Source organism: Nycticebus coucang, chromosome 5, assembly GCF_027406575.1.
Source record: "Nycticebus coucang isolate mNycCou1 chromosome 5, mNycCou1.pri, whole genome shotgun sequence".
Classification (NCBI taxonomy): Eukaryota; Metazoa; Chordata; class Mammalia; order Primates; family Lorisidae; genus Nycticebus; species Nycticebus coucang.
In genome coordinates, this window is record NC_069784.1 from 8,646,633 (window position 1) to 8,657,130 (window position 10,498).

The following is a 10,498-nucleotide window of genomic DNA, read 5'->3' on the forward strand; positions in this document are numbered from 1 at the left end:
CTCCTCTCTGACAGTGCTGTGTATATTAAGATATCCGAACTCCACTGGAGAATTGGGTTATCACTCTGATTCCTTCAAGTGTGCCTGGTAAATAATTTTTTAATCTTTCTCTTATTAATTATGAGTTGATCTTTCAGCGAACTTTCAAGGGAAAGGGCACGTTTCCCTTCACCCCTGTAGTTTGAGTAGCAGGCAGGGTCTCAAAGTCACTCTGCTCTGAAAGCCTCGGTGAGGAAAATTGGAACTCAGACCAGCTAGCAATGTGGTAACACGTGTTAACTACCAGTCAGACTCCTGGTTTTCCTCTCCGGGGGCTCCAGTTGAGAAGATGGTAAAAAATCATTGCCCTTTCCAAATTTAAGATTAATGAGAGAAATGATTTTTTTTTTTTTTTTTTGGTAGAGACAGAGTTTCACTTTATTGCCCTCGGTAGAGTGCCGTGGCGTCACACAGCTCACAGCAACCTCCAACTCCTGGGCTTAGGCGATTCTCCTGCCTCAGCCTCCCAAGTAGCTGGGACTACAGGCACCCCCCACAATGCCCGGCTATTTTTTTGTTGTTGTTGTTGCAGTTTGGCGAGGGCTGGGTTTGAACCTGCCACCCTTGGTATATGGGGCTGGCGCCCTGCTCACTGAGCCATAGGCGCCGCCCGAGAAATGATTTTTTTTATGATTGATGAGTCTGTCTTTTGAGCAACCATCTGAAGCGTGTGTTTTCTCGGGAACACTGTAGGCGGACAGGGCTGAAGTCTGGGAGTCTGAGACATGTAAGATTCTAAGCAGCACACTCCTGCCAAACATGACATGCTCCAGGGAAGTCGTTGTCTCAAAATGTCCTATCATGTCTGTTTCTGAGTGAATTTGGGGGAATCTTGGAAACTGCCTTTTATATGAAGAGGCATTGGCTTAAACTGTCTTCTCTATAAAGACACATTGGATTGAGTCACTTTTGGCCAAAAGAATGGATCCTTTAAATTTAAAAAAGAAAGGAAGAAAGAAAGAAAAGGAAAAAGCTTCTTTTAGAGATCTCTTATTTTAAATAATCACCTTATTTGTATTAATTGAGCAATTAGATTTATTTTTAAAAGACACAATGTCGTAGCTTGCCTTAAAATTCTCTTGATAAAATTGAAGAATGAATAGCTGATCTAAAACAAAAATAAAAATCCTTTGAACACTGTTCCTATGGGAATAATGACAGAGGCAATTTACCTCATTACCTAATGGCTAAAGCTCCGTATTTTCATCTCAGCAGCCTACGTGTGATTCCTGGGCAGGGAATGAGCTAGTTCTGGTTTGGTATTTATGTAACTTGTGCAGTTTTGTTGATTCTCTTCCTTCCAGCACACAGCTTTTGTTTTCCTATACTTTAAGGGACACAGGGGGCTTTTAGATATTATTTCCCTATAAATGTTCAGCTGAGAAGCTGAGACCCTAGAAAACAAGGCTGGACAGAAAAATGTGGGACAATTTTGGTTTATGGCCAGTGAAACTCTCCTTTCTTTGAGCTGTTTTCATCCTTTTGGATCTCATTACAGAAAACTGTCTTCCACCTACCTCGTGGTTCCTTGATTAAAGGAACCATTAAAGCCAGGTCATGGCTTATTGGCTTCTAATGAATCTTCTTTAACCATGTGACAACACTGGACTCTCTCTGAACTTGTTCTGATTCAGCTGCCCAATTCACGGATTATTCTTTGCTCAGTTAAACTCTGTTAAATGTAATTTGTCTGAATGGGTTCTGAAATAGAACTCTGAGAGATTCCAAAGAAGACCACATGGACAAGCAGGGTCCTTGACAGATTGTGCCCATTATTGGGGCTCACAGGTAAGTTCTCTCTTTCATCCTGGAGCTCCATAGATTTGGGTCTGAGCTGTCTGACTTTGAGCAAATTTTTGATCCTAACCGGTCCAAAAATTGTAAGAGACACTGAACTGAGTCTGGAATCAGATTAGATCTGGGTCTGGGATCAGATTGGATCTGATTATTAACCCATGTGGCAATCCTCCTGTCTCAGTCTCCCAAAATGCTGGGATTGCATGCATGAGTCACTTCTCCTGGCCCTTAATTGGCTATCTTAAAATGCTTCTGTGAAAGAAATCTGCATCCATAAAAGAAATTGTCGTTTATCAGAATGTCTGAGAGGCAGGACTGAGTCACTAAAAACTCTTACCATTGTTTAAATCTACATGACCAATCTTACTTTTGTTTAAGGTACTTTTCCTGACCATCTTGTCTTAAGTAGAGCTTTATGTTAAACCTCCCCTCCCCACCCCCCACCCCACCCCCACACCCTCTGGGATAAAACAATTGATAGGTTGGCTGGAGGAACTCTAAAAACAGACCAAGCATAGGCCACTCCATTGTGAGCATAAGGCACTCCATCTTGGCTGTTCAGTGACCTCTGCTGAAACCACCTTCCTTCTGGGACCCAGCCAGAAGGAGGAACTAGGGGACCCAATAGAAACTGCAAAGGAGCAGACAGGTCTCAGCGGGAAGCCAGCTGGAACTACTGTACCTGGCAATAGTCACTAGTTCACCAAAGTAACAATCCCCCCCACCCACCTAAAACCTTTACAAGATCAGCACTCTTGCTCTTCAGGGCTGATACCTATTGAGTCTTGGTTGCCTTCACCAAGGTACCAAATAAACTTTAGCTATTTCTCTACGTCCGGCTTTGCGACTTGATTGAGTAGACCACTACCTTACAAATGATGATACAATATTTAGGCCTCAAATTTTAGGTCTGTGCTTTTGAAATATAAATTTTCTGTCTTGTTTTAGCTAAGAATCATCTTTCTAAAAGGCAAATTACTACCTAGCTAATGATTTCTTCGGGCAATAAAATAGGTAATTAAAAGATTGATAGTCTGAATTTTTAAAAATAATAGCATTTAAGAGCTGGCAAAATAAATTCTTTAAATAAGAACTATTAAAACTACTCCTGGCTGGGTATGGTGGTTCATGTCTGTAATTCTAGCACTCTGGGAGGTGAAGGCAGGTGGATTGCTTGAGCTTGGGAGTTTAAGACCAGCCTCAGCAAGAGTGAGACCCTGTGAGACTCTAAAAATAGAAAAAGTAACCGGTCACTGTGGCAGATCTCAGCTGTTTGGGAGGCTATCTGGGAGGCTGGGAGGACGCTCATTTGATCCCAAGAGTTTGAAGTTGCTGTGAGCTATGATGACACCATAACACTCAGGATGACTAAGACTCTTGTCTTAAAAAAAACCCCTACTCCTGTCTGTATGACTATGTGCCATTTGTATGTGGTATTTACTAACAAATTATATTAAAAGAGCTCTAATTGACTTAAAATAATAAGCACTTAAATCAAATATTTTATTAAGAAAATAGAAAACTTAAATAGTTTTCTAGTTCACATGACTTTAAGAACATAGTAATTGACTTCTGCTCAACTTTCTTTTATATTCTATTACAGTCTGATTCACAATTTCTCTTTAACTATTATTTAGTGTCAATCTAATGAGAAGAAACTATGACTCACCTTCAGTATTCTTTCATTCTCTAAGCTGATTTAGACTTATAATCTTTACCCCAAATCCACTTTGTTCAGTATGTTAATAACTGACTTGTTTCTTTAAAGATTCTACCTGAATTGAAGCCATAGAGCCTCTAGGTGTGGACTCCAGTGGTTACAGACAAAGTATCTCAGGGCACTCAAAAGCTTACTCCAAAATGCCTCCAGTCAGATTCGTTATAGCTCTCAGCAAAACGTGCAGGTTGACATAAGGAAATGCTGCCACCATTCACACAGAATTCAAATATGCTTTTGGAGTCTGCCATGCAGTTGGCACAATTTGAAAATCTCATTTCATAATTTCTGTTGATCCTCCTATTGTTAATAGACCAGTAACATCAGATACATTGTATGTTGAGCCAAATAGACTTCTTTCTTTTAACTTCTGGACTTGATCTCCTAACACATTGAACATGTGCAAATGGGGATGATTAGAAAAAAGAAAAATATTAATATATTGTTGGCACTTCCCTGGGATCTACAATATATGTAACCAAATTATTCCCCAGGACACCATTTGTGAATCTCATCAAATCTCTGGAGGAAACTGCCCATGAAGGCCCAGACTATTCCTTCTTGATGCTCCAAGTTGATTTTATAGACTTACCTCCAGCTTTAGACTTTTCTCACAGTTTCATTCTCGTTTTCATGATTAGTGGCTAGACCAAATGCCACACAAGTAGATATGCTGGTGCTACAAAGTGGGAAAGAAATTAGTAAATAAGATTGTCTCCTGTTTTGGTATCTCTTTATGAATTGAGTTAGATCAAGGAACTTATTTTAAGCTACTTCTTGTAAATGTTCTGGGGTAGTTACTTAATTTTCGTACTGCATGTCTTTCCCAATCCTCAGGGACAGGTGAAATGTAAAAACTTAGAAATAAAAAAACAATTTTTTGAGACAGAGTCTCACTTTGTCACCCTTGGCAGAGTGCCTCAGTGTCATAGCTCACAGCAACCTCAAACTCTTGGGCTCAAGTGATCCTCTTGCCTCAGCCTCCCCAGTAGCTGGGACTATAGGCACCTACTACAACGCCTGGTTATTTTTAGAGATGGGGGTCTCCCTCTTGCTTAGGCTGGTCTTGAACTCCTGAGTTTAGGTAATCCCTATCTTGACCTGCCAGAGTACTAGGATTATAGGTGTAAGCCATTGTGCTTGGCCTCATTAAAAATGATTTTGAAAAAAAAAAAAAAAACTGCTGTAGCTCCTCTTCCACAATCGAAGCAAATGTGACTGGGGCTGCCATGGAGGGGGCCGTCACTGAGGAACACAGCCAGGGATCAGGACTGTCTAGAAGTGGAAACGCTGCCGTGAAATCAGGGGACTGCAGGTCTTGGGGACTCCCCAGGCCTGCACAGCTCTCTTCTGAGTCTGACGTCAATAGCTCTGAAGATGGTGAACTCTGAATAACATCAGAAAGATTATAGCCTCCGGAACTATCTGAACGTTTACGTGCCTTCTTTTTAGCTTTCGTTTTTGCCTTTTTGAAAACAGTTTCCAAATAATTTTGTTCTGTATTTATTTCTTCTTTTAAAAAGATGTCTCCAGGGCGGCGCCAGTGGCTCAGTCGGTAAGGCGCCGGCCCCATATACCGAGGGTGGCAGGTTCAAACCCGCCCCGGCCAAACTGCAACCAAAAAATAGCCGGGCATTGTGGCGGGCGCCTGTAGTCCCAGCTGCTCGGGAGGCTGAGGCAAGAGAATCGCTTAAGCCCAGGAGTTGGAGGTTGCTGTGAGCTGTGTGAGGTCACAGCACTCTACAGAGGGCCATAAAGTGAGACTCTGTCTCTACAAAAAAAAAAAAAAAAAAAAAAGATGTCTCCATTTTCTACTTCCAAATAGCTAATATCTGGTTCATCTTGATAAGATGTAATGAATCTTCTATCCATTGCTGGAATCATTTTTCGGTAGAACATAGAAAGATCCTTCAATACACCATCACTTAAAACATCAAGAGACCTTGCTTCAAGTAAAGCTGCCATGTTCAGTCCAATGAACTGTAAACAAGATAATTTCAATTGTTCAGCGTTATACATTACTGCAAATTCCAGGAGCATAGCAGCATTCTTAAGGGTTAATTAATACTACTTCACAAATCTCTTTCAATCGAGTTATGAGAAGCTGATCAGCCACCACAAGAACACTACAAATAAAATCCACATTTTGAGATTCTTTGACCCCTACAGCTTCGTCAGTGTAGAGGTAGTCCAAAATCACTTGCAGGAATCAGAATGTATCGGCATTTCCAGAGCTGCACAACTGGAAGCCTCAATCCAGGAGCTACTCAGCATTCTATGAAAATAATGGAGTCTGGCACAGAGAACACATTTGTGACAGGGGAATTCCTTTCCATCCACTGACTTCATGGTCACATCACACAGAAATGAGCATTTTTTCCGATTTAGTGATTTAGCTTCAGTTTATTAGCAGTTTTCTTGGCAATAACATTAATCTTTTCATTTTCAAATCTGATTCCATCCAACCTACTGCCCAAAGTACTGAAGCCAAATTTCTTTGCAACATTTTGCAGCATTCTTACAGGATCATCTTTCCCAACACTTTTTATAAGATTTAGGTTTACTTTTCTGCTTTTCACTAATTGTATGAGCTCGGTTACTCTTATAAACTTCAAATGTTGACTTCTGATTATCATCCTCACAGCAATTCACTTTATTCAAATGAGAATTCAGAGTGCTTTGATATTCTTCTGTTTTTTTTTTTTTGTTTGAGGGTATTCTTGGTTTGAAGCCATGAGTTAAGAAGTCACAAGTATCTGTGTATATAAACTGCAGAGGGTATTCAAACAAGTCAGGATGAACCTTCTCCACCACAAAGAGATGGCATCCTGCAGAATCTTCATCTTTCTGGTAAACATCTGTAAATTCTAAACTAGTATCATCTGAGAGAAAAAAAAAAAAAAAACCATCAAGACACTGAACTTAAATGGCCAGAAGCATTAACTTTGGCCCCTATAAAAATCTGGAATGTTTCAATTAGGAGACATAGTTTAGGAGTTTGAAGGGGTTTGAAACAGTGTTCTGCCTACTGACACCTATAAATCTTCTATTCTTGGAGTGGCTTAGCACTACGGTGATTTAGTGAACAATTCAGTACCATGACTTGATATATAGAGATGCTAACTAATATGGTTGGAACAAGTGAAAGGAACATGGCCTCCACCAACTGACAGGCTTTGTCATCCTGTTTGACCAAAAGACTGAGTGCACATCACTCAGAAGTGCTGTTTTAGAAGAAGACATACCCTGTCACTCCACTGGGAAGGTCCTTATGAAGTAGTGTTACCACTTACACTGCCATAAAAATAAAAGAAAGATCTTCCTGGATTTGTGTGAGCCATGAAAAAATACACTGAAATGATTGGGAAATGATCCCCACAGGTGATCTGAAAGTATAGGTGATCAAGGCCAGTTCTTGGGCCCCTGAAACAGATGACTTCATGAAGTAGACACTTTTTTCCAATATCACAGAGCAAGAAAATCCATTTTTCACTTATAAACTCTTTTTATATGAAATAGTCCTTTTTGGGCTCAGTGCCTGTAGCTCAGCGACTAGAGTACCAGCCACATACACCAGAGCCGGTGAGTTCAAATCCAGCCCAGGCCAGCCAAACAACAATGACAACTACAACCAAAAAATAGTGGGGCACTGTGGCGGGCATCTGTAGTCCCAGCTACTTGGGAGGCTGAAGCAAGAGAATCACTTATGCCTAAGAGTTTGAGGTTGCTGTGAGCTGTGACACAACAGCACTCTACCAACGGCGACAAAGTAAGACTCTGTTTCAAAAAAAAAGAAAGAAAAAAAAAAAGAAATAACAGAAATAGTCCTTTTTAAACACTTCTTTTAAGCCTCCACCTTTGAGAACTGTACATTGGAGGTTGAATGGAGATTGTCTCTACTCATCCCATTTTCTTTTTAATCTTCTACTATGACTATTTCAAACTGTACTTTGCTCTTACTTTTATTTGTCCAGCAGGTCAGGCACGGATCCAGCATCCCTTTATACTAGTTATTCAAACCCTGGCCACACTGACTCATCAATCTCATTGCTGATTATGCCAACACTGAGACCATCCATGCAAAAGAACCTGAAATCATTTTTGTTTCTGCCATTGTGAGGGCTTGGTGGAACCAGTCCAGAAGAGGAATATATGACAAGATGTGGTGTCCACAATCAGAGAAGAAACATCGTACTGTTTCTCCTGTTGGTGAGTCAACTGAAATAAGGTCATTAGAAAGAAATTTCCCCTTCTGCATGGCAAACCGGGATGATGCTGGATCTTTTCTGGGTGACATATTGAAGCAATATTGTAATCAAACCCTATGGTTTAATTCCACAGATGGAATTCTTGCATCTCTTAGATGTGCTGACACTAACCTTTATGACGTGAAAGACTGTCAGATCACCAGATGTCGTGAATGGCTTACAAGCCAGGCCTGTGCAACTTGGGATAGCTCACCTGTTCCTCTTGTTAAGTTGCCAGAAACCAAAGATCATATGTGGACAGAGCATAAGTGTGGACTGACTTGGTTAAGTGATAAAACCAAGCTCAGAACTGCTAGAACTGAACAAATGGCCTTCAATATCAAATATTTCATAATGGGTTCTATTCCCATAGACCAGTGCTTTTTGACCTTTTTTATTGCATGGCACATTTGAACCTATAGTTAAACTTCTACGGTACCCTTAAATTATGTTGATTAAAAAAATATTAAAGAAAGAATATACTTACTGTGCTTTGAACTTCTTTCAGAAGTAATTTAATTAATGATCTTTAAAAATTTTCATAGCACATTTAAGATTCTCTCAAGGCACATCAGTATGCTGCAGCACGGGGGTTGAAAGTCACTGTTATCGACTGATAGGGACACATGGACACTGGAGATGTGTAAGGGCCAACAAGGAAGAACTGCAAACTCCAGACTGGGAGGTCTCAGGTTCCAACCTGACCCCACCTATAAGTTACACTAGTAATTTTTGTATGGTGATAAAGTATACAAGTGGTTCCATTCTATGTAGTCAGGATATTATGAATTTGATCAACATCCTCTGTTATTCCACTTTAAAAGCTAGCCAAATTACAAACTTTGCCTCTTTCATTCATAAAGTGGTAAATATACTAGATATGATATTATAAAAAGATCCACTTGTATGTCACAATTTTAAGTTTTTTTGAGGCTCAAGACTCTTTACCCTCCATTTTGAATGCATGAGATTGAAAAGACAGTTTTGAATCTCTGCATGGTAATAGAATAAGAACTCAGTATCAGTATGCAAGCTTTGGAAGCACTTCAGGTAGCAATCAGTAGCAGCCTAGCCTCTGTTGTGTTTGAAAACTGCTAGGTCCTGGAAACCCTGACAGCCTAAAAGGGAAGAGCTTATGTGATTACTGATGAAATGCTTGCCACTTGGAGTAAGTACAGACTGTGATCTACCCTTCTTAGAAGACAAGAGAAATATCCTCCATTAGATTAAGACTAATTTTAGTCTTAAGAAGACTAATTTCCAGGCATGGAAATTTATTTTCCATTGATCCTTTTTCTTCCGCTGAAGAAAAGTGCTTAGATCTGTTCTTTTCTGTTTATTCATTCTGATTCAAATCTATGTTTTTGTTTCCCTTTACAGATTTCTTATTATTAGACTACAACTCAATCTCTCTCTTCACAGCTACTGTCTCAGCTTTGAAAGTATAAAACTTTTAGGGAAGTTTCAGATAAGCGAATGAAGGAACTCAAGAAATTTCACCCCAGACTATGACTCCCTGGTATAAAGAATATTTTGAATTGAAGGCCATTCAAAGTCAAGAAACACTGGAGGGGGCCTTTCCTTTATCTGCATAAACTGGACTGGCTGGATTGGAAGACTGAAGGGGACAATGGATTCCTTTTACTCCATCCTATTATCTCAATACATTTCAGAAGTGAAGGTCAAGAATGGAAGCAGACCTGGTTCAAATCATTGAAGTCATGAATACTTAACTTCCAAGTTAATTTACAAGTCAATCTATTTCTTTCCCATCAACTTATCCTCCCTAGCAACCATTTATTACCCTATAATTATCTAATCCTTAATTTCCCCCTACCCTCTAAAGGCCTATATAAAGATGTCCTAACTCCATTGGATAATTAGTTATCACTCTGTGATTTCTCCCTGTGTGCACAGTGGTAAATAAATCCTTTCTCTTATTAATCTGCATTAGTTGTGAGTTGATCTCTTAGTGAATATCAGGGGATTTTATTTTCATTTCTTGGCCAGAAACCACTGTATTCTGGAAGTCTTGTGAGACAACATGGCAAGAAATGGAGTTAATCACACACACCACAATGGCAGAAAAAGGAAAAGAGAGTTCTTTATTATTTCATCAGTTCCTAGGACCCAGAAAAGGCTTCCTTGCCCCTAACTTGTTTCTTTCTGTGTTTCAGTTTGAGGAATGTCCAATGAACAGTGAAGCCTAGTTTTACCCTTTGGTGAATCTTATTCCCTTCACCTATTATGGTACAAACTAGAATCTGAGTTTACTTTCTGATCTTACTTGAAAAAAAAAAAAAAAGAAATTTCAAATTTCTGAGCTTGCAAAGTTAAGTCCATCTTTGGTTCCAAGGTGATTACATTTCATGAGGCCCAACTAAAAATGAGTATCATTCACTTGTAAGAGAAAGGTCTTTCAGAGATAAAATTCTCACTAAATATTAGTTCCTAGAATCTAAGCCAAACAACTATGTCTAGCACTTAAAGTGAGATCAACCATTCGGAAATATAACCTTTGCTCTACAGAAATGTCTCTCAATGTGAAACTGGATTTCATTGGCAAGGCTGACAAAGGCTTAAATAACACCAGGGGCTTGGCAGAAGTATAATCATAAATTCCTTTCCTGTGAATAATTTTTCTTAATGTAGTATGCCCTGCTCTATTACTATTGCTACAGAAGACAGGAGTACTATT

General features: G+C 39.6%; 1 pseudogene; it reads right to left on the reverse strand.

The window, feature by feature from the left end:
* Positions 1-7,550, reverse strand: part of LOC128586475 (inhibitor of Bruton tyrosine kinase-like) — a 35,508-nt pseudogene extending 27,958 nt beyond the window's left edge.
* Positions 7,551-10,498: the final 2,948 nt, after the last annotated feature.